Source organism: Stegostoma tigrinum, chromosome 43 (genome assembly GCF_030684315.1).
Source record: "Stegostoma tigrinum isolate sSteTig4 chromosome 43, sSteTig4.hap1, whole genome shotgun sequence".
NCBI classification, from domain to species: domain Eukaryota; kingdom Metazoa; phylum Chordata; class Chondrichthyes; order Orectolobiformes; family Stegostomatidae; genus Stegostoma; species Stegostoma tigrinum.
This window is the reverse complement of record NC_081396.1, coordinates 4,245,619-4,270,540: the sequence shown is the minus strand read 5'-3', so window position 1 is coordinate 4,270,540 and position 24,922 is coordinate 4,245,619. Positions and strand designations below refer to the sequence as shown.

General features: G+C 39.1%; 1 pseudogene; it reads right to left on the bottom strand.

The window, feature by feature from the left end:
* Positions 1 to 2,108: 2,108 nt before the first annotated feature.
* LOC125448861 (Ig heavy chain C region, membrane-bound form-like) lies at positions 2,109 to 23,176 on the bottom strand (annotated as a pseudogene).
* Between the last annotated feature and the right edge of the window lie 1,746 nt (positions 23,177 to 24,922).

The window sequence follows — 24,922 nt, the reverse complement described above, 5'->3', positions numbered from 1 at the left end:
CCTGGAAAACTGCGTCCAGTTTCAGAGGACACTTTTTTTGATGAATACGAAGTCTGGAGACAGCGGCATGTCAACATCACAGCAGGTTTCCTCGGATGATGCACCTCACCGATATTTCAAATTCAGGACTGTTCTCCTCTTTTGAACAGCAATTTTCAATATGGCTGATTTTCTGAAAATCCTGATGGTTATCGTAGAATTGGATAGTGAGAAATTACTTCCACTGAGGAAGGATTGGAAAACTTTCAGACGCTGGTCAAATATAATTGACAAATGAAACAACTCAAAATTAGATAAAGTGAAGCTCATTTTTAAGTAGCGAGTGGTTCAATCAATTGAATTTCCTGTAAACTGTGCCGTGGCCTCGGGATTATTCGGGACATTCCAAAAAATACGAGCCTGGCGAGATGCTTTGAAAGAAATGTTGTGATGGATCGAGATTAATTTCTGTGTCTGTCACAGAGTAGGCACGTAAATTTGTCCGAGCATCTCGCACATTTAACAGCACTGCTTCTGTCGTCAGTGTGAACGTAATGCTTTGTACACTATCTATTTCTGTTGACGTTTAGATTTCCACACTGTAAATCTACTTATGTGTTTCTTTCAGATATTTTGCACATTTAAGAATTCCAGCTGTTGTGAAAGAATGCGACTCTTGCTCCAATAGTTTGGAAGATTCTCCGTGTGTGCCCAATTTAATTTAGCGTGCAATTCATTTTAATTTTGTGAATTTTCACATGTGTAATGGTTGCATGCATTTAAGGTGATCATAAGTCTCTTGTTGACGTATAATATTCACGTTTAAGTATTAAATGGCAAATTAAGAAAATAAAGAAAATACTTGACATATGTACATAGTTTTTTTGGTGCTCCAGGCTGACCAATTTATCAGATTTGACCAAGGATCATTTTAATTGTTTGGTGTTTTGAAACAGATGTTGTCGTAACGGATTCATATTACATGAGTAGCCCCCAGAATAAATAAAATCAAACTACCAGAAGAAGCTTCAGTGTGTCCAGAACGGACAGGTTTCAGATGCCGAGAACGGCTTTTTTTTAGTGCCGAATTCTGTCATGGGTCTCACAGGTCTCAATGTGTCTGTATTCGCGACCGAATGTGACATTCTTGGCTGATGAACCTTTAATTGGGCATGTTACGTGGACATTTATCGGTGAGTAACTGAAGGTCTTACGATCCTGGAGGTTTTGTGCTTTTAGTCAGAACAAAGTAATCTTCCTGACTCCATTGCCTGCCTTCACCAGGTTCACAACAGAACAACTGCTGTGATTTTTACAACGGCTGAACAAACGGTTGTGACCTGTGTGCATAACAGGATACAACAATGGCCTGCTTGCGCTGTCATCATTCTGTATCTGGATTGTGTCATTAGACAGATCGAGTGAAAAATGGGCTGCAAGATGGAGAAACTTGAACCTAATGACGACAGGAAACACAATCAGATATAACTCTGAAGCATTTGACTGGAATCGGAGTGGGACGGTAAAATTTAGGAAAATTCTCCATCTTCAGCTTCTCCATCTTACAGCCCATGAATATAAACCCATTTTTCACTCGATCTGTCTCATGCCATAATCCAGAGGCAGATGGATTTCAGCGCAAACAGTCCATTGTTGTATCCTGTTATGCACACAGGTCACACCCATTTGCCCAGTCATTATAAAAATCATGACCATTGTTCTACTGTCATTACTGATGACCTTTGAAGAAAGAATAATGCAAACTCAAGGTTTGTACATAGTCAGTCTCTGTATATTTCCTGATTCAGACAGCAATTTCATCAAAATATTTATGTTAAAATTACCAGAAGTGAACATTATGATTTGATGCCACATTCAGTCGATGACACATACCATCTGAGCTCTGAATTTCACACTCATCGGTAACAGTCATCAGAAAAAGAAAATACAGACTCAGCAAAGAAGACGAACAACAATTCTGAATAAGGAATAAGAACAACAACAACAAAACAAATTGACTTAACCTATTAAGAATCTACAAATTATTGAAAAACTAATTATCTTGATGTTACCAAGCAAGGTGAATAGAAAACCCAACAAAGATTTTCTCATTTACAGACTCGTAAACTGAATTTTTCTCACTGCTACATTCAACAACATGACTGATTATACATTTGGAGTTCAGTGGCCTCGATGAACAGATGAGGAAATTCCACGGAGTGCAAAATTCATTCACTTGACCTGAAAAAGAGTGATAAGGTGAAGATGTAAATATTTATGCTCAGGGCATTCAGGTTTTAATTTTAATTCATTGACACACAACCAGATTTCACAAAGCACAATGGGCTGTTTGAGGTGCGAATGATTTCATTTGTCTTACCTTGATCAGTGTAACGGCAGCACTGTAGAAAATGCTCAGGAAGAACAAGGTAATGAATGTAGAAGCAGTTGTCCACACGTGGCCATTATCATCCTCAGAGTCTGCAATCCAATTATGATCTCTCGAGTCGATGAATATAAAGGCGAGACAACGAGTTGAGCTTGTACATTGATCCTGTCTGATATATCTTTCTCCAAATATTGTCATTGGGAACCGTTACACCTTCTTCAAGCTCTCAGGTTGTTCTTAAATTTTACTTTTGATCTCCATCGATTGTTGTGTTATTTCCTGCCAGCAATGACTTGTTTAACCCATTTGGACATGTTCTTCCATTGGTAGCCATGTCTGAACATTCTGACGCATTTCATTATTTAAAATATTCATGGAGAATATAATCTCTGTTGTCATTTCACTGATTAGGAATGATTATTTTAATTATAGCATTGTATTTCCAATATCGGCAGTGGCAGCTTTTCAGTTGAAAATTGTGGTCATCAGTGAATATGAGTTCAAATGTGACTGCTGATCTTTAATTTTTACGTGTGATTAATCGCTCGATAAAGCATGAATATATTTTGGATCTCGAGTACGATCATTGTTTCATATATTTGTTTGCATTATCTGTCTATGCTAAGTTTTTTTTTTATTTTGTGAACTCTCCCTTAGTTATTTTTTTGTCTGCAGCTTGGTGTGTATTTTTTCCCTTTATTGTTTGGGTATGTGGTTATGAGTGTCTCTTCCTTCACATGTATACTCTTTGGAGATTATGCATGGCCAAGCATATTCATGTTGCATGGGTGCCGGTATGTTCATTGACATCTTTGTGCTTTTGTCGGTAAATTGTGTTCATTTCACAACGTGTAAGCAACGCTATGTTAATATGCTGCTTCATTCGTTCGTAGCTAAAACATTTTTTAATGACATTGTGATTTTTTTTGTATAGTGCTATTGAAAATGTGTGATTAAGTATCGATTGTGGAGTCTGCCAGACTGAAAATATTTTCATGTTTGTGTTCCATAAACATGTTATGTTCGTATGTAACTTCATGTATTGATTCATGTTTATATTTATTTGAAGTTATTATTTGCATTTCAATGCATTCTAACCCACCTCCTGATATGATTTTTTGTGCTATTGGTGTGAATATTTCTTGATATTGTGCTATTCCCCTTTATTGCAAATACTCCACTGTGCATTGATCAAAACTTCTGTGTTTGCCTGTGAGAGTCAGAAATTGTGTTCATGCGTGGTCGTTCTGATGTGTTCATTAAAGTGTTCTGTAAAATAAATAACTAAGCTGCCTCTTAGCTCAGATGTCTATATTTCTGCTAGTGGGATAATAATGGAATTAAAGTTTATCTCTGCACGTGTGTGTGTGTGAGTGCGTACATGGGAGGATATATGTTGGATATTGTATGTGTGTGTTTACACATGCATATCTGTAAGTATCATGGTTGTAAATGGATATGCATTAAAGAGCATTTGTGTGCGAACGTGTGGCTATGTTTTTCATGATTTTGCATGGTGATCCATGTTTATTTGGGTGTGTTTCTTTCAATGCACTTGTCTTTTTGTCAGAGTTTATGTGACAGCTTATACATCAAATTGAAATATGCCTTTCTATATGTATGGAGGTGTGACAACTTATGTGTATGCGCAGTTATGTTTGTACATAATTATGCCCCTTTTGGTGAGAGCTTGTATATCTGTGTCGTGAGAGCGTTTGTGAGGATTTGTGTTTGTTTCTGCTCTTCTACCGGACTGTGTGTTGTTTTTTCAATGTTTTGTAATTGTAATCATTTGCCAATGATTAGTTCTGCCCCTGATGGTGAAGGGAACATTTGTCACTTTTTTGAACAGATAAGCGCTACGTGAATAACTCTTGTTGCAAAGACCGAATTCCTGTCTCTGAAATGAAATTCCTCAGATCAAATTCCGACCATTCTACAGACGGAGAATTACATTTCTGAGAAAATTGTATGTAAAATATGTCCACAGCAAGTGAAAGAAAATGTTGTCCGGTATTTGTATCCCAGAACTGATCCCTCGGGTTCCAGGAATTTGAGTCAGAACTGTTGAAAATAAATTGAAATAATGCCAGTTTGGTTTGGATAACGCAGAAACAATGTTAACAGATGATTAACGGGATCAGGTGTACAAAATTCGCTTCAAATGAATTATATTGCATGGAAAATTTAAGTCAATGGCCAGTAAGCAATGAGGTGACTATTCCTGTCAGCTACAAATCACATTACAGAGGGCATATAACGGGAACTCTAGGCAAGAGGAGACCGCATATCATCCATTCATCATTCTACCCCCCTCTACCTCTGTTCGAAATAACAACATTTCTTTCTCTTCTGTTAGGTATGGACTTGAGAATGCATTCTGTTAACTGATGCACTGGTATGAGATCCCTGGCATAGCACCGATAAAAGGAGAAATTCAAGTTGATCTGAACTCAATATAATTGGTAACAAAAACAATACTTCCTTCTTGGTGTGTCACAATCAAAAATTGTTTGAAATGTCACGAAAGGGTATACTCCACGCGGGTGCCATCGGGAATTTAAAAGCTGGCATGAATTTTCAAGACATGGGCGATTGTTGAATCAGGGAAACCAAGATCAAAATCCGTGATGCCCATTTTTGATGGAATAGACATTGTCATTTCTTGTCGCAGTAACATTTAAAATGGGGAAGGTGCTTTGCCGAGTCCTGCAATGATTGAGCTTTAGTCTGTCACTGAACAAGGACTGGTCTGAGTAATGAGCATTAACTGCACCAGACACGAGTCCTCGTCTTGCTGACTGTCGACTTTTACTGGAAGGGCGGAATATTATGAAAAGTGGGAATACCATAAATTAAACGATTATCTAGTTAAATGACAATTAGAAGAAAGAAAACACTTCATTACTTTTATTTAATTCATAAGTGTAACTTTGAAATTTTCATTGGCATGAATTGATGGTGTCCATCAGTGCAAGCGAAATATTCACAAAACTCGGTTTACCACTGGATTTATCAACCGTTCTGTTGATGATCTTCAATGGAATCGCTTCATGTCCCACCACACAGGAGTAAGAAGCACCGCTGGCCCACTCCTCCGCTGCAATTGTTAATAGGCTGTACAAGAAGAATGAAGTGTTGTTGCTCTCTGCCGTCACCTCGGTGTTCTTGTAGTTACTGGGATTAATTGGCTTGTCATTTGTTGTCCACTTGACAAAGATCTCTCGCGGCCTGAAGCCTCTCACTAAACAGGTGAGTGAAAGAAATCTCTGTGCAGAGACTTCTTCTGTCGTTGGCAGGAGGATCGACACCGATGGCTCCAGTTGATTTATCACTATAAAATGTTTGAAAAAAGTATGAATTATTTTTAAAAAGTTAGGAAACAGGATTGGGATTTTACCCAACATTAATCGATTAGAACATAGAACATAGAACAGTACAGCACAGAACAGGCCCTTCAGCCCACAATGTTGTGCCGACCATTGATCCTCATGGATGCACCCTCAAATTTCTGTGACCATATGCATGTCCAGCAGTCTCTTAAATGACCCCAATGACCTTGCTTCCACAACTGCTGCTGGCAACGCATTCCATGCTCTCACAACTCTCTGCGTAAAGAACCTGCCTCTGACATCCCCTCTATACTTTCCACCAACCAGCTTAAAACTATGACCCCTCGTGCTAGCCATTTCTGCCCTGGGAAATAGTCTCTGGCTATCGACTCTATCTATGCCTCTCATTATCTTGTATACCTCAATTAGGTCCCCTCTCCTCCTCCTTTTCTCCAATGAAAAGAGACCGAGCTCAGTCAACCTCTCTTCATAAGATAAGCCCTCCAGTCCAGGCAGCATCCTGGTAAACCTCCTCTGAACCCTCTCCAAAGCATCCACATCTTTCCTATAATAGGGCGCCCAGAACTGGACGCAGTATTCCAAGTGCGGTCTAACCAAAGTTTTATAGAGCTGCAACAAGATCTCACGACTCTTAAACTCAATCCCCCTGTTAATGAAAGCCAAAACACCATATGCTTTCTTAACAACCCTGTCCACTTGGGTGGCCATTTTAAGGGATCTATGTATCTGCACACCAAGATCCCTCTGTTCCTCCACGCTGCCAAGAATACTATCCTTAATCCTGTACTCAGCTTTCAAATTCGACCTTCCAAAATGCATCACCTCGCATTTATCCAGGTTGAACTCCATCTGCCACCTCTCAGCCCATCTCTGCATCCTGTCAATATCCCGCTGCAGCCTACAACAGCCCTCTACACTGTCAACGACACCTCCGACCTTTGTGTCGTCTGCAAACTTGCTGACCCATCCTTCAATTCCCTCGTCCAAGTCATTAATAAAAATTACAAACAGTAGAGGCCCAAGGACAGAGCCCTGTGGAACCCCACTCACCACTGACTTCCAGGCAGAATATTTTCCTTCTACTACCACACGCTGTCTTCTGTTGGCCAGCCAATTCTGTATCCAAGCAGCTAAGTTCCCCTGTATCCCATTCCTCCTGACCTTCTGAATGAGCCTTCCACGGGGAACCTTATCAAATGCCTTACTGAAGTCCATATACACCACATCCACAGCTCGACCCTCATCAACCTTACTAGTCACATCCTCAAAAAACTCGATAAGGTTTGTAAGGCATGACCTACCCCTCACAAACATTCCATGTTTAATTTGGGATTTATTCACTTCCATTTTTTTTAAAGGAGCAGAATGGTATCCATTCTATTCATTACAAAAAAAACACAAGTTGAAATGCCATCAGCATGTCATCAGCCCAGAACTCGGAAATTTCGTACATTTGTCATTGCTGGAATTTATATCACAAAACTCCAGTTTGCTTCCCATTTTTGATATAATCACGACAAAATATCCGTTTATCGAATTTTTCCTTTTCCCTCATTCTTTCTATTGCTTTCTGATCAGCAAGTGTATCTTCAATGCCATCAACGGAGCTATGTTAATGCCAATCAAAACATGCCATCGATGAAACTGGATCTAAATTATAAATGTTTTGTGGTTTCATTTCTTAACTCACATTTCTCCTTGTGGATGGAGTCTCTCAGTGGAGTCGGTAGATACTGATTATTCACCACGCATTCAAATGTATCCCCACTCAGCCAGGCTTCAGTAGAAATATCTAAATTGCTGATCACACCTTCGGAATGCTCTCCGGACTGATCAACAAGTTCTGATTTCAGAGTCTTCTTGTCGTGTATCCAGGTAAAGTTGGCTTCAAAATGAAGGTTGTACACAACGCAGGTTAATGTCACCGTGGCCTCCAGTAAGACCTGTTCAACTGGTGGCGGTAGTATTTTAACTGTGTAATCATGGCACTCTGAAACTACAATGGAGCAGATATCAGAATCAATGAAGAAATGTTTCTTGAGAAATAAAACATCAGTGATCAGTCTATTGACTCACAATTTATAGAAAAACCCTTTGAGAGGACAACTTCCAACTATTCCTGCAACGATATTTACTATTGTCTATATATTTTGAATTGTGACAACATTGTTGATTGCCTATGAAATTTCCTGTGTAATTATTACCGAAGCAAACAAGCTTTACAACAAGTGAATCCTGTGTGAAAAAGAAAATAATCAATGGTACCATGATTTAACTCATGGAGTTATTTCCTTTCACAGTTCTTACCTCACATCAGGCCAACTATTGATTTTTTGAACTAATCTCCAATCAATATAATGAATTCATTTTTACTTTCATGAGGCATCTGTGTAAATTTTGCTGGTAATGGTGAGTGCGAAGAAAATTAGCAATTTCAGTAAACCTGTTATCAAAAGTAGTCATTCTCTTATTCTTTTCGTAATTATGGATATTTTCCTATGTTAAGGAACGGTGAACTTTGACACGATGGAAAATAAGTTGCATTATTGGTGTGAGATCGTTCTCGAAAGTATCTCATGAAATGTTATTCCTCATTGTCCAAAGTTGGAGTTGACCTGAAAACCAGACGCAGAATTTAACATCGGAAATAGAGTAGGACCCTCGTCCCCTCAAGCCTTCCCTCCACCATGTGCGAGTCACTGAGATAATGAATAGGATCTATTTTCATTTTTTTTATTTAACTGCAATTTTATATGTCCTCACAGAATAAAAAAAACATGAGGGAGAATTTCTATGAAGGTACAAACTCACCTGATATTTGCACTGTTAATTTTCATGCTCCCACAACTCATTGCGAAAACAGATCCATCCTGAAATCAAGCTAAAGTATTGTCGCTCTAATGCTTAGTTGATTCACTTTATTACCACCAGAATTTATCGTGCTGCCACATCAATTAGTGGCAGAAAACGTCGAAAGTCGGCTCGATGAGAACAAGTTTATCTCTGTTAATCAAATTTTTTTTCTCAAATGGTCTCTGTTTTGATGCTATGATTGAAGTTAAAGAGCCCCATAACACGTAAAAAATTGTAGCCCAATGCTCAAGGCCAACGGGTAATTCCTGATCTTGGAACAAAGTAGTGAACACATTATGTTTTATTTTCAAATATTACTAACATCACATATTACTATGTCATCTTCCGACCACAAAAGCGAAAGATTTCGGAGCAGAATCACAAGGTTCAATCAAGTCTGCTGTGTCATTCGATCATGGCTGATGTGTTTCTCAAACACATTGTCCCGGCTTCTCCCGGTACTCAGCACCAGTCAATCTACCCCTATCGTAAATGATCTCAATGACTTTACCTCCACAGCTCCCTGGGGCAGAGAGATCCATGGATTCATCACTCCCTGGATAAAGATTCTCCTCTTTGGTTCAGTTCTATATGGTCCTCCCTTTGGCTCTGAGGGTTTGTTGTCGGGTCCTAGTCAACCTATTCGTGAAAACAACTTCTCCATACACAACCTGTCTCGATCTCTCTGTGTTTCCTACGTTTCAATGAGATCACTTCTCGATGGCTCCCCTCTCCACAAGCCCCTTTATCCTTGAGGCCGTTACCAGCAATGCATTCTGCCATTCCACTCCCTCTCCAAGTATTGTCAAACAACAAATACATCTCGTTAACTCTCATGTGTCGTCAATATAGAGGGAAGCACCTTTCTCTGATTTGAATTCTGAACAATGCTTCGTGAAAACTCACAATGAATTGAGTTACACACTGCATGATCTCAATTAGAACTTGTTTCATGCTTTCACTCCGCTTGATAAATTAAGTGTTTTGTTTTGCACCAGTGGTCACAATTTGTATCCTTTCTGTCAGAATGCATCTCTTACCCTGAGGTCCGGTGATGTTGTGACTTTGACTGTGCCCTTCATGTTCGACCTGGCATGTGTAGACTGCTCTGTCGAACCATTCACCATGAGGCACTCTCAGCTGACTGGTCGTTGAGAAGTTTCCATTCGCTTCACACACAGGAGAAGTGAAGAAACCAGAATTAACCACTCTTCCATTCTTCAACCAAACCACGGAGATTTCCTTTGGATTGAAGTGAAAGATTGAGCAGACTAAGGTTGCAACTTTCCCGCTCTCGATTTCTTCACTGGAACTCACAGTAAGGAGAACAGTCGGAGGGACACCACCGTTTGGACCTTAAGAAAACAGATCGTGCAAGTTATCTGATTTGGGAAAAAATAGAGTCAACAATTTTCTTTCAGTGTTCATTGTGTTTAGTCGCTGTTTGCCGAAATAGTACAGCAATATCTGGAATTCAGGCAGAAAAATAAGAAGGTTGATAACAAGTGCCAAAATTGGAAGAAATAGCAAGTCCGAAATATGGTGCAGAAATTATACATCATTCAAATCAATGAAAAGATTCCGACGAGTTTAAGAGAATAATGAGGAAAATAAGTAGTGACATCACGGAGATATGTTGAGAGAGGGACAGGGCACATTATTCCTGGAGATGTCGCCTTCAGACGAATTGTGGGAAGTTATAAAATGGACGCGGGGTGGGGAGCGGTTGGGAGGTGGTGGTGTCTGTTGCCATATTGAGCAGGATGTTTTCAGTAGTAAAGAGGAATGAAATCGTAGGTACATCCTCAAATGAAGGCAATTGAAAAGTACTTAAAAACCAAAATAAAGCAAAATGTCTGTCAGGAGTGCAAGAAAGGCTCCTCGACCGGTCCGAGAGATATGAGTCTGGATACCTCCAGCAAATTTTCAGACAAGTGTACGTAAATAGGGTCATCATTGTAAGGATTTCAACTTCTTCAAATTCATCATTTCAAATGTCCAGAAGGAGCAGAATTGAGAAATTGAGATATTAAACTCAGCCTGTAAAAGGCCTTGCAAGAGACACTGCACCTCGGCTTAACTTTAGGCATTGAGGCTGACAAAGTGCTTAATGTATGAAAGGAGAAACATTTACCAGAGATTGATCACAAATCCATTGGATTCATAATTGTTCTGGAAAGCAATAGGCAAAGATCCGAACCAAAGTTATGAAATATGGGAAGGCCAAATTTAATATGATAGGGTACACTTTGACCAGAGTGAACTAAGATCGACCCTTAATTTCAATTTTGAGTCAAAACAGTTGGACGCATTCAAGGAGGAAATAGAAAGACGAAAAGGCCAACCTGTTCCAACAAAGAAATGACATGTGATGAAAAATGCAATGCGCCCTGAACATCATGGGGAACAGTCGTGATTTGCTTTCAAAAACCTGCTTTAGATGAGTGGATGCTCACGTTTTATATTACAGGGCAGATTAAAAATATCCAGGGCTGTTTAGTGAGGAACAAAAGGTAGTGCATGAGGTGATAGCAATATGTTTGACTTCCTCTTTAGCCACGGGGTATATCCCAAATGACTGTCAGTCATTCAATGTTATACCATGGAGCAAGATGAAACAAAGAATAAACAATGGAACCAAAGGACAGTCAAACTCAGCTCAGTTGTAAGGAAAATTTCAGAAGCAATTCCTAGGAATACAATTAATCTTCATTTGGAAGAGTTTAATCAAACATATTCGGCATTTTTTTCATTCAGGGGAAATCATGCCGAACGAACTCGTAAGGAGTTTTCAAAGAGTTGCCAGTTGGGGAGATGACAGAAAAACTAAGCGCAAATAGAATCTCTAAAAAAAAATGTCTAATTGGTTCCAGAACTGGCTGAGTGGTAGGAATTGGAGGCCGATGGTCGTGATGTGTTTATGCAACTGGAGCTCTGTGCCGAATGATCCTCTGTGGGGATCAATAAAAATATTCTTCCTGTGCGTGATGTCTATAAAATATTTAGACTTGAATCTGGAAGTGTTTATCAGAGGTTTCACAGGTGAAATAAAAATTGTTGAGCTGTAAGTCGTGAATTCGAAGAATGTACGGTTGAGTAGAATAAAGAAGGACTGGCTCGATGGGCTGCCTATGGCAAATGGAAATCATTCTGACCTAGTTTGAGGTGATCCATGCATCCTGAAAAGAACATGCAATGTTTAACACTACAAAGAGTGGAATCCTGAGATGCCTGAAATTCTTTCGTGTGCATGCCCACCTACCGTTTGTAGCGCTATAACTTGCCAAAAAGTCACAGAATCGTAGACGTGTATAGCATGGGAACAGCCACGTCAGTGTAACAGATCCGTTGCGACCAAATATCCCGAAGTAATCTAGTAACATTTGCCAGCATTTGGCTCATATCCATCTGAATCCTTCCTATTCATGTTCCCATCCAGCTAACTTTTAAATTATCTCATTGCACTCCACCAATTCCTCTGGCACCTCAATCCATTCATATATCACTATTTGCATTGTCCCTGCTAAATCTTTGCCTTCTGAACTTAAGCCTATGCTTTTTAGCTTTGGATTTCCCGACCATGGCGAAAAAATTTTGACTGTTCACTCTGTCCACATTGCTCATGATTTTTTTTTAAAAAACTTCTGTCAGGACTCCAGACTTTGAATCTCTTGGGAAATTAAATGCATCGTACTCAGCCTTTCCCGGTAACTTAAATTATCCAAACTTCGCAATCAGTTACATCGTTTTTAGATAAAGCTAAGATGTTTTGAATGGAATAAATCATCCAGACAATGTTGGAATTGGAGCCGCATGCCTGTGAGTCATGTTGAAGCTGAAAACTTTATAACATGTCAAAAATATTGAAGCCTACACTTGCAATGTCAAATCAACAAGGCAATTCATTCTGTGTGGGCAAATGGGCTGGAATAGATGGGTAGTTTTCTTTTGTATGTACGAGATAGGCCGACGGGCTTTTTTTCTGATGTAAAGATCTAGGATTCTGTGAAATGTTGTTATGAATAAGACCGTATTTATGTAAAGCACACATATCTGTCTACCACGTTCCCACAACACTTACATTGTATTTCTTTGCTCTTGTCGGACCCGCTGTGTCGAACCTCACAGTAGACTTTTCCACAATGCGCATCTGCACCGGTCAGGGCTAACTGGCTGCTCAGGGTATAAGTTCCCTTCTTGTTTCTCACCGATGGGTATGTCTTAAATCCATTCGTGATCTGCGTCCCATCTTTCTTCCAGGTCACAGTAGTGACATCAGGGGAGTAGTCCATCGCCAAGCATCCAAAAATCACAGAGTCATCAGTGCTGTGTTCACGACAGGAGACTAGACCATAAAGTGTCGGGGAAGATGGAGTCACTGGGAAAGAATGTCAGATTAAGCAAGTTAGACTCTATTAATTCATAGGATCCTTACAGTGTGAAAACAGACATTCAGTCCAACACATCCACACTGCCGCTCCGAACAGCAGCACAACTAGAATCAGTCCCCTCCCCATTAACACTGAATTTCTCATGGCTCATCCACCGAACATACATACCCCTTTGCACTTTGAGCAATATTGAATGGCCATTCCAGCTAACCTGGACACTTTGGACTGTGGTTGGAAACGGGAACACCCGGCAGAAACACACGCAGACATGGGGAGAATGTGCAAAATCAGCACAGACAGACGCCCGAGGATGAAAGGGAACCTGGGTCCTTTGAACAGCATAAATTCAGCTTAGTTTTGCTTTCTGTCTTTTGTTGGTCATGATCTGTTACTTTGCTCTCCAGGAGCACGTCTTATCTGTTTTAACTAAGGAATAAAAATACTTTAATCCCATCACCATTCAGTTTTTAAAGATTTTGCCAATATTAAGTTTGATATTTCAGATGGACGACAGCTGAATAGAGGAGGAGTTCAAATGAATAGAACCCAAAACATGACAGGTGCTGTAAATGAGAAACAAAACGAGAAATTTCTGGAAAATTCTCAGCAGCTCTGGCAACATCCAAGGAAAGAGATCTTAAATTTTCTGGTCCAGTGATCCTTCCTCAGAACTTTGATTATTCTCCAAAGATTTGTGTGTGTGTGTGTGTGTGTGTGTGTGTGTGTGTGTGTGTGTGTGTTTGTCTGGCAAATAGAGAGAGAGATGGAGAAAGAGAGAGAGACTTCCATACTTCTCAATCAAAAGAGCTCTTTGAAAGATAAATTGTCTTGTCCTTTCTGTGACTGTGCTTGTGTAAATAGGTTCACGAAAATTGACCGCTGCCATCTCATGCCACATCAGATTCCCCATGCGCCCAAAGATTTTTGATTGACTAAATTGAAAAGTGACTGTGTAATCCCTATTACAGGATTACAATGAAACAATCACAAAAGCCTGTAAGAATTTTAAGCGACTTTCCTGATTTCCTGTGTTTTGGGACTCAGAGTGAACACATTCCGAATAATTCCAGTCTAACATTACAGAAAAGTGATTTGTCTGGAAGGAAATTAGGACTTTGCAAGCCAACAAATTTCATATGTTTCACCATTTGAAAAATCCCATTCCAGCTGCCAGCAGATCCATCTGAAGTGGTAGGGCATTGCCAGACATTTGGGGTTGAGTTGCAAGGCAGTGATCATCATTGACTCCTGACTCCATGACGTGTCTTGGATTAAGGAAGTAAATCAGTGATGCCGCGCCCTTTCTGTTGTCTGATGCTGCCGTGTCACAGAATCATGACTGATAATTTCACGTCCTTCCAGTTTGAACACCTGGTGCAGTAGGTAGAGAATATAGTTTTGGCAGTATATGCCCTCATATTAGAGACTTCAAAGTGCATCACCAGACAAGCAATGAAGGACAAACAACTGCCGAGTTTGAAAAAGAAAAAAAAAATCGCCCTTATATTGTTTGATTAGATTTGTACATGTGATGTCGGCATTGCTGTCTCCAGTCACAGTCTTTGCAAGTTTCTTTTTATCCATGGGTGTGTGCAGGAAAGTTGCTTTCTTCCACCATTATAGACCTTACAAAGCAGGTACTCATATAATTTCTTGGAAGGGTGTAGTAGAATGTTAGGCCTAACAGTTGTGAAGAAGCGCAAATATTGTTACACGGAGAGAATATGTTACAGTTGGTTGTGATGTCTTTCGTTTGCTGCCCCATTCTTCATGGTGTTCTCGGTGGTGGGCTCAAAATCTGCAGGGTAAGGAAGCTAACTGATTTTCTGCTTTCTAACTCGCAGATATCCTAACGGTCCCACTGCATTTGAAGAAAAGAAATGAATATTGTGCATGATAAATGAGATGCCAAACAAATGCATTCCTTTGTGCTGAATGGTGCCAAGTTTATTAAATACTATTCAAGTTTCACTCATCCAGAGGAGTGGACAGTATCCCATCACACCGCTGTCCAGTGTCTTGTCGATGCTGACCAGGTATTTGGAGACAGCAGATAAATTACTATCTGAAAATGTCTGGCATATGTTTTGCTCTTATCGTCATAGTATTTGCAGAGTAAGTCAAGTTCTTTTTTTTTAATGACAGCCCGTAGCATTTCGACGATGTCGGCTTCAGCAGCGACAATAACGTTATGAAGAGAAATATTAAAAGTCACTCTTCTGGGAGATTGAATATACTTGGCACAAGTGCGTTGGGAAACTCACTATCCATTGTCAATATAAGTCAAAATATTTTTCTCGCGGAAGAGCATTGCTCCATCAGTGCCCAGAGGAGCGGAGGATGAGAACTGTGAGAACGTATATCAAAGTTGACCTCATGCCAAATGAATGGAAGTTCAAAGTGATCATGGGCAATTATCTGTACTCTGGAGGCCTCTGAAAATATGTGCTCCTCTATTCAGGATCAGAGTCTTTGGTGAACGATGGTTTACTGCTAAATATTTTGCAAGGAATGATTCAAGAAATTAACAAGTGTGCTTGAACTATCAACTTGACACCCAAATCACCGCAAAACTCTTAATTTCTCAGTCTGAGCACCACTCTCTCTCACTCTGTCTTAAACCTACCCTGACATGTATAAGCCTCACACCGTCATGCATCTACTCACTCTGGAATGCAAGAAATCCTTTCCAGGAGTATATCACGCATTCCAAGATAATCGTTATTCTAGCTGGGCATGGACATATGGTTCCTTAAAATCAATTCCCCTCCTGCCACTCTGCACATGGATCATTTGTATCTGACCCTTACAGTACCTGTCACCGTCGTGAGGACACAACTCCTTTATGCATGACCTCAAGGCCTCTAAAATTTAACTATCATCTTAGCCAATCAAGCTGTGAACATTCCAAACCACCTTCCTTCTCATCCATTTTTCTTCCGTTGTTTACAACCTGCCACTTTGTCAAACTGCGAGCTTTATATTGTGCATGATGACCTCCTGCTATTTCATTACTGCCTTCATCTATCACCCAAACAATCCCGCAAACTGCTGATCTGTCAAGCAACCAATCTGGCACATTACACACTGACAAGATTTCCACTAAATCGACTCCTCACCTACCAAGCACTATTCAGCGAAACCATTTCCTCATAATCATAATCATTTGCATGGATTCTAAACTGCCAAGCTATGTGGGTGCCAGCTCATCCGGTAGCGACTCAACACATCAATGCCTCCCAGCTCACACTGTATCCATTCACTGGCTCACCACCTTCGAATTTCGAGCCAGGCCCACAATTGAGTCACAGAATTATGGAGACATACTGCATAAAAACCGACCCTGCAGTCCAAATCACTAATGCCGACAGCATTCACAAATTAAAGGAATTCCGTTTGCGTGCATTTGGTGCATGTGTTGTCGAACTGTTTTTTTCCATGTTGTAACTGTACCTGCATCTTCCACTTCCTCTACAAGTTCATTTAAATACGTACCAACCTCTGTGTGAAAAAGTTTCCCACAGATCCCTTTGAAAACTTTATTTTCCAACTTAAAACTATGGCATGTAGTTTTGATCTCCTCTGAAATAGGAGAATAGGAAAACCTTTGTTGTTCCCCCTATCTGTTTCCCTCATGATTATACAATCCTCTATAGACCCACAAATTAATCCTCCAAAACCAAGGGATTAAAAGAAACATCCAGAGTGAAAAACCTCTTCCCATCTCTCAAAACCTCAAGTAACATTTGGCAAGTCTGTTCTGCACTCTTTCTTAATTACCAAGATTATTCGTGCAGCAGGGCGACAAGTCCTAACTGCAGTCCTCCAAATGTGGCCTCACGATTGTCGGGTACAGCATTAACTTGACACTTCGACTCTGATAGACAATGTGCGGACCAGTGAACACAAGCATGCCAAGTGCCTTATTCGCCACTCTATTTGTGCCACCACTTCCAAGGAACGATGTACCTGAACTCTTCGTTCCCGCTTTTCGACTACACGCCTCAATACCCGACCAGTAACTGTGTTATTCGTGCCCTAGTTTTTCTCATCATAATACAACACCACGCATTCATCGAAGTTAATCTCTGCCTGTCATTCTTCAGCCTATTGATGCTGCTAATCAATATCCTTTTGAACTTTTCGAGAATATTCTTCACTCCTCACTTTATGACTAATATTGCTGTCATTCCAAACTTTCTCATCACTCAATGCTTTCAAGTTTCATTATTCAACATTATGTTTCATATTTGAGCTCATACGCCCTGTTTCTTTCATCTCTTAAAAAAATCATTCTTGAATGTATTTCATCGTTTTTTTTGCCTCAAACACTTTCTGTGGCAGAAAATTCCAGAGGTTCACAATACTAACGTCGAATGGTAAACAACTACTTTAAATTGTATAGGGTATTAGAAGGACTTCTGAGCACAAGAAGTATCATGATCTTATGAAATGATTGGAATTCTGAAGGATCTAAGAGGCCTTCATCGACTTCTTAGTATTTCCACATCTTCTTTTGGCAGCACGCCTCAAAGCTGCCAACATTTAGGACAAGAGAGCACAAGCAAGTAGGTGCTTCACTTCAAAGCTTACTTCGAAATCAATCTTGATTTAACTTGCAGCTATTTCTCTGATATTTCCTATTTTAGGATCACGGTTATTGAACTCACTTTCTAACAGTGCTGCAGACAGATTCTTGCCACATGAAGAGCAGCAATTCTACGTCGGCTGCTGACTACAAACTTTTCAAGGAGATGTAAGAGTTCTGGCACTTCCACGTCTATCAAGAGAAACAAATACGCATTGTGAAGATTGAAACGTATTTGAGGGATTTGTTGAATGCCCATTCAAGGATGACGCGCTATTTGGTTTCCTTCTGTGCGGTTTCGCTATGTTTTCACTGAAATAACAGAACTGTTTCTTCATTCTTTAATGGGAACGAAGGTTTCCTCGTATCTGGCCTTGTAACCACATAGTACTGTTGCCAGGAATAAAGAAATACAATGTTGAATGAAAATAGCCTGACGAACTTGACTGTGATGTTAAATTTGGAAATTGTCAAAAATTTAAAGTTTCTTCTCATGAGCAATTAAACAGACCCTCATGATGGAAAATTAAATGACCACAGGATTGTCTTTTAGAAATGGCACTACACTCTGTTAATTGCAATCTAATCAATAAGTTTCGGATGGATTTTTTTGATGATCAAATGTGTTAATTTTTTTTGGCAATCCGCAGGGATATGTAGTTTGGACTCAAGTCCAACAAGATTTGATTAAATGGTGGATGTTTTCGAGGGTTTGTTTGCCCTACATCTGTCACTATCCTCCTGTCCTTGTGTCATACATTAGCTTTTCACTGGCAGTCAGAATTTCTGTGAAAACATTTCCACGAAATAATGCTTGAAAACATTTTGTCAAAAAAGAAACGTCTTGTTGATTATTTGGAATAGTAGCATCGACATTCACCATTTAAGTGGTCAAAATAACTCATGTACAATTATAGCAGCTGCTGCCCTCTGCTACTTTCTGATAATATTCCTTCTGAAACTATGGTTCCACAATAGGTTACTTACTTTCAATGATTATCAAATATGAAATATCACTGAAAATGCTTAGTGTATTATCACACATTTGCTCTTTGAACAACTGACCTCGTTTCACTGGCAGCACAGAATTTTTCATGAGAAAAAGACAAACAAGCTGTGAATGCTAGACGTCCGAAACAAAAATAAACTAATTGCTGAAGAAACTCAGCAGTTCCAGCGGCTCCTAAACAGAGAACGCAAAGATACACTTTCGAGCCCAGTACACCTTGCTTCAGCAAATTGTTTTCATCTTTCCTGGCATGGGAACTCACATCTCGACTCTGAATGTGTTAGCATGGTTTCTGCTGGAAAAGTGTTCTTAGTAGAGGTGCTGGACGAACTGAGACATAAACTGAAGATTAACTGAATATCTGCCACTATTTGCTGCAAGTGATGGATGCAGTGGAAACCTTATCCTCCTGAGCAATCAATCACTCCTGATCTCGTACAATGCTCGTTTGATATAAAATAAATCAAGCTCAGTAATGTCATCTCAAGTATTCTTTGAGACGACTAATTTTGGGATTGTTAATACTGCAATTGATAGAAGAGCAAGTTAGAAGCTGGAATTTCTGTCGGGTGTAACTGAATTAACCCACTAGTGACGCCCAAATCCCATGGCCAAACATTGTTTTAATTTAATATAAAACTAACACCCCATTTCTGCCCACCCCACACAAATTCCATCTGCCATGTAAGTCAGCGATTGAATCAGGCATCTATTTTTGGAATTCCAACAACACCCACAGAAATTGAATTGTTTTTAATTTACAATTTAAAGTGTTTTTAGATGGTATTATGTACCACTGCAACAGATTGAAATTGAACAAGGGCCACATATCTCAAAGTCAGGGAGACCACCACTGCACCACAAGAGACAAGAATACAATCACCTCGACACTAACTAGGACAACACAGACCAACTGTTTGACAATACATAAACCATGTTAACTGTTAAAACTTTTCAGCAACCACGGATAGTTACAGAGTCATTTCACGGGAGAAGGAATATTGCACAAATTATTTAAATGCACTTTGACAGTCCTCCTGAATCATACAAACTGTTAAGCAACTACTATGGAATAAAACTAACAATTCCATTGCAAAACAAAAGCATTATTAGATTTCAAACCTGGGGAAGCCCCTTTCCAATAGAATAATGTGTGTTGCTGCACCAGATGATCCTCTCGAATGCAAAAGCAGTAAAATCCCTTGAAGCATAATTTAACCTTTACCAGTAACATGAACAACCAACGAAATGTACTCCAATAATAAGATGCATATTAAATTCTGATTCTGCATTGTACCCCCAAATATGTTCACGGAAAACTGTGGGAAGAATGAATTAAATCACATGCTATTTCAACCGCCTCACTCAAAAAAAAAGCTCAAAGGTAGACGCATTATTTGTAACAACCTATTTCAAAACACCTGCAGTCTGTCTTTCATTTCTGAATTGTTGGTTCAGATTTTAGTGATTTCGACAGGGTTTTCATTTCTGACGTGTCGAGTAAATATTTTATTAATGGCAGATAAAATAATTTTTGATGGACCAGTTGAATTGAACTGCTTCAGTTACGGGAGACCAAAGCAAAGGATTGAAAAAGATTAAGACCACTTGATAAGGCAGTCAGAAATTGCAGAGGCACAAACTGTGCAACAGTTTTGAACCTCGTCAATAAATCTGTTCAATCCATGTCAAATATTACAGATTCACTTTAACTTAAATTTTACTGCAATTGAATTTAATTAAAAACAATGCACTAAAATGCTGTATTTTTGTTTTAATCTTCAAATCTTTTGTGTTTCTGTCTTAAGACGGTTATTCAGCCAATTGCAAACGGATATAATGTTTTGAATTAATCAGTATGCTGAATGTCACCAATTGAGTTCAGCCAGTGCAGAAAGATTGCAGGGAAAGCAAAGAACTTCAAAAAATTAATAATTTAAAAAATGCATATGGAGAGCCTCGTCAGCAGAGAAATAAGAAAACACCAATTACAGAAAGCATGAAACTCAATCAAAACAGAGCTCTCTTTCACAAAGTTTATGAAAACCCACACAACTCAATTCAACAGTCAAGTCAAGCATAATCGGAATGCAATCAATACAACAGAACAGATTCAAATGAAGTAGAAACAGATTTCAATCAACTGAATTCAACAAAATCAAATGAAACAAAATCAGAATTAAAGCAACGAAATTCAACAGAGACAAGTAAAACAAACTCAGAATCCAATCAGCTTGAATCAATCGATTGAAATGTTTAAAATCCTTTGTGTTAATCAAACTGATTAACTTTCAAATCAACAAAATGAACTGCAGCACAGGCAGGAAAAAAGTCGATACAGAATCGATGGTGCTTGTCATCAACTAAAATAACAAACTAAAGGACACAATGCAGTCACGACAAGCACAGAATTTTACACATGGAATACTTTCAAGAAATTTTTCGTAATAATTTGGCACATTTGCTTAATGCTTGGGAATATTTTAACATCTTCAAATTCTGAACGTTTGTTGTGGATGATATCTCGCAGATAACAATGTCAATGGCATTAAACATTGTCTCAACGTCATAGTCAAAGAGAAACATTTGCTGTTTAATACAACTGACAGAAACCCTGAGTAACTGAATCCCTCACCAGCACTTTATTTATTTGCTGAGACTTAAATGTAGTTTATCATCACTTTGCTGAAAAGTCAATTGGAAACAAACTGAACACAACTCAGAATCCGAGTTTCATTTAACTCATAAATTACTCAAGTCAGTAGACAGTTAAAACAAATATACTGGTTGTTAAGAACACTCAAGTTTCTTACCTAAATTCACGGTCACCATGGTTCCTTGTCCCCAGTAAGCAAGGTAGTCACAATGTTACATTCCCTGGACGATGTCACGCAGTAAGTGGCTGTGCACCAAACAAATAAAAACTGTTATTATTTCAAAAATTCTTCATCACAGGCAAAATAAAATCATGTCAAATTTTCAGTACGTTTATATTGAGCAAGTGCATTCTACTCATTCTTGATAAATGATTCTAATGTTTTACACTTCACAGAATAATTCATGAACTGACTGTCAAAATCACCAACTGGTTATCAATAATTATCTCATTATTACTAATCAAATCGTGATAATTGAGGAATACTCCACACAAATAATACTGCACTGCACGTTAACAAGTTTTGTGATATTAAGCACTAACTCAGTTTCTAACAATTAGAGCTGGACGGGCCTTTGAATTGATCATAATTGCAGTGTATCCCAGTATGTCACTGTGAGATACATGATATCAAATACTATTGTGACTGAATACTGTAAAATGCAGATACTTAATTTCATTGCTTCCTAAAACAAAAACAAGCAAAAGAGAAATGCTGGTTTGAACTCCTCTAATAATGATTCAGTGAAGTATTTCAGTGCTTACTCCCCTTTATATGTTTAATGTTGCTTGGAAGATTATTTAAAGTTTGGTGTACATTGAACTTGGCTATCAACACGAAAAGAAGTAAAATATTTTTATACATTTCCAGAAATGATTGTGACTGGACTGCATTTTAATGAAGTCTCACTTTATTTTTTTCTCTCCTGCTGCGGCCCTAATCGCCAATTTGAATGAAACACTTGTCAGTGGTTTTTGAATGAGGATGTCAGTGTGCACATCACTGTGACCCACTGTAGTATCACAGTGATGTGAACCCACACAGAAGCTGCACTCAATTTCTCTTCAATATTCTGTCTCAATTTTGTTGTGAAATAGATATTTAGTACTGATCATTGTGGAGTTAATGCTTTACTTTACAAAAGACCATTGACCGAGATTTATTGAGGCGTCAGACATATTGACATTGTGTCCAAGTCTTTAATTAATGGAGCAATAAGACATGCCCAAAACATTACCTTATTTTATTGATTGTCTTGTCAGTTTGAACGGTTGATTTCCTTTGCGATTGTGTTATCAGAAGCAGTTTGAGGTCTACTTCACAATATAGTCGTGAAAACCAAGTACTAACCTTCATTTTACTTTGGAATGTAGAAAGTGTCTCGTCGAGCTGTTCTTGTAGTTCTCCAGCCACTGTTCCTCGCTCTGTGGTCTCTTGCACAGTAATAGATGGCAGTGTCTTCGATCTTCAGGTTCTTCATTTCCAACGCGAAGATATTGCTTGAAGTGTCTTTGGACGCAGTAAATCGATCTTTAATCGCTGGCGCATAGTTGTTGCTCGATGAACTATAGTAGCTAACGATCCACTCCAGCCCCTGTCCAGGGACCTGTCGGATCCAATACATCCAGTAGCTGGCAAGACTGAATCCGCTGGTTTTACAGGTCAATTTCATGGAGCCTTCAGGATGGCCAGTCTCTGCCTGTGGTTGAACCAAAGTAATCTCCGACTGGACACCTTCAGAAATAAAGCAAAATAAAATGACAATTTTTACTGATGAACTGTTCCTGAATCTTTTACATTACAGATGGAGACTGACACTGGGATAATAACAAACAGAAACTTGAAGAATAAGTACTCACTGGATAAGAGAGTCAGGAACAAACTCAGAAAAATTGTCGTCGTCACCATTCTGAAAGCTTGGGGAAGATGATTCTGCCAAGACCTTTCGAAACAAACCCCAAGTCGAGGAGTGTTGAATTACAGTGCAGTGACCAGAATTTATGTGCCCATCAGAGGTGGAAGGTTCACAGACTCCGCCCATTGGATTCCTGCTGGAGGCTGCTACTGAATCCTCATGCGACCTTCTATAGTCCTCACAGATGGGCTAATATATTTATGCAAGGTTACTCTTTAACATGGACATTTTTCTGTCTTTTGTTATTTGTTTTGTTGCACTGAGAGATGAGACTTATTCGCATATTTTTAGTGGCGAATGTGCAATTAAGCAGCCAGAGGTATTGATCAGATGACAGTTTTCATTATTTTACTTAAGACAGTAAAATTTCCAATTCGAAATGAACTCACTTTATTTCGTGAACTTCATTGACAAGCGGATAAAACGATTAAAATGTTTATGAATATTGTCAGCCAATAAAATTGCTTTTTGGGCACTATCCAAGTCTCTGTTGCACACCACGCGCGCGCGCGCGCGCACACACACACACACACACACACACACACACACACACACACACACAAGCATAATTCATATCAGACGTTTCTAAATTTAATTTCGGCAACTTAATACAGAATGCGCCCGATACGACCATGTTTAAAATGTAGGTGTATGTGATGAAACAGGCTGAACTCCTGGGATGAGAAAAAACTTTGTTACATTGAAGAACATTTCTCGTGTAATGTTTTTCAAATTGGTTTGGCCCAACATACTCATTTGAAAATGCATGTTAATGGAAAACTGCATGACCAATAAATAAACAGTGAATTGGCAGAAAAAAGTGACATTCAAATAAACTTTTGAAAGAGAATCTCATGAATCAGAACTGGCCAGTCGATAAGCAAAAAAAAAACCAAATATGCCCAGCAACCAAATAATTGTCGGTAACTGTGTAGGTATACCATGTGTGTATGGTCAGTTCGAGAGTATTCCAACGATTGCCACTGACGCAGGTCATAAACAGATCATTTCTCTATTCATTTGAGATAATGGGAACTGCAGATGCTGCAGAATCCAAGATAACAAAGTGTGGAGCTGGATGAACACAGCAGGCCAAGCAGCATCTCAGGAGCACAGGGCCCAGGCCTGAAACGTCAGCTTTTGTGTTATTGAGATGCCGCTTGGCCTGCTGTGTTCATCTAGCTCCACACTTTGTTCTCTATTTCTCTCTTCATTGGTAGCTCTGACAGGCACTGTTAAAAAAGAGACATTGGCAGAAATTAAGCATTACACGAAATCAGCGCCAGCCATTTAAAAATTGTTCACACAGTTTAAACGATAGGAGAATGATGCAACAATCTATGCGAGTTCAAACAAATTAAATTTTGTAAATTTAGTTTGAGATGATAACAAGTATCACTGCAAAGCAAATTTGGATCCGTTGACTTCACGCCCTAGAGCTTTAAAATAGTCAATAACAGCTAAATAATTTATAAACAACCAACTAGAATGACTATTATTTAGAAGTAATAGAAATTACTAGTGCAAAGTGAATTTCATTTTTTTTTCAAAGTCACGCAGTAAAAGCTGTACTCAGTGAACTCTTTCAAGGAAGCCATGTCAAGTGATGTCCATCCTTTGTGTGCAATTGGAAAAGAAAAAAAAAAGAAGTGAGTTTGGTGAAGTTTCGTTTTAATTGATTCATATTCCTTTAATCTGTGAGGCACAATGTCTGAAAGCAATCAAGCCAATTGCAGAAAATATCCTAGAGTTCAAATGTTCATGTATCGAAGCATTTGGAGTGTCAGC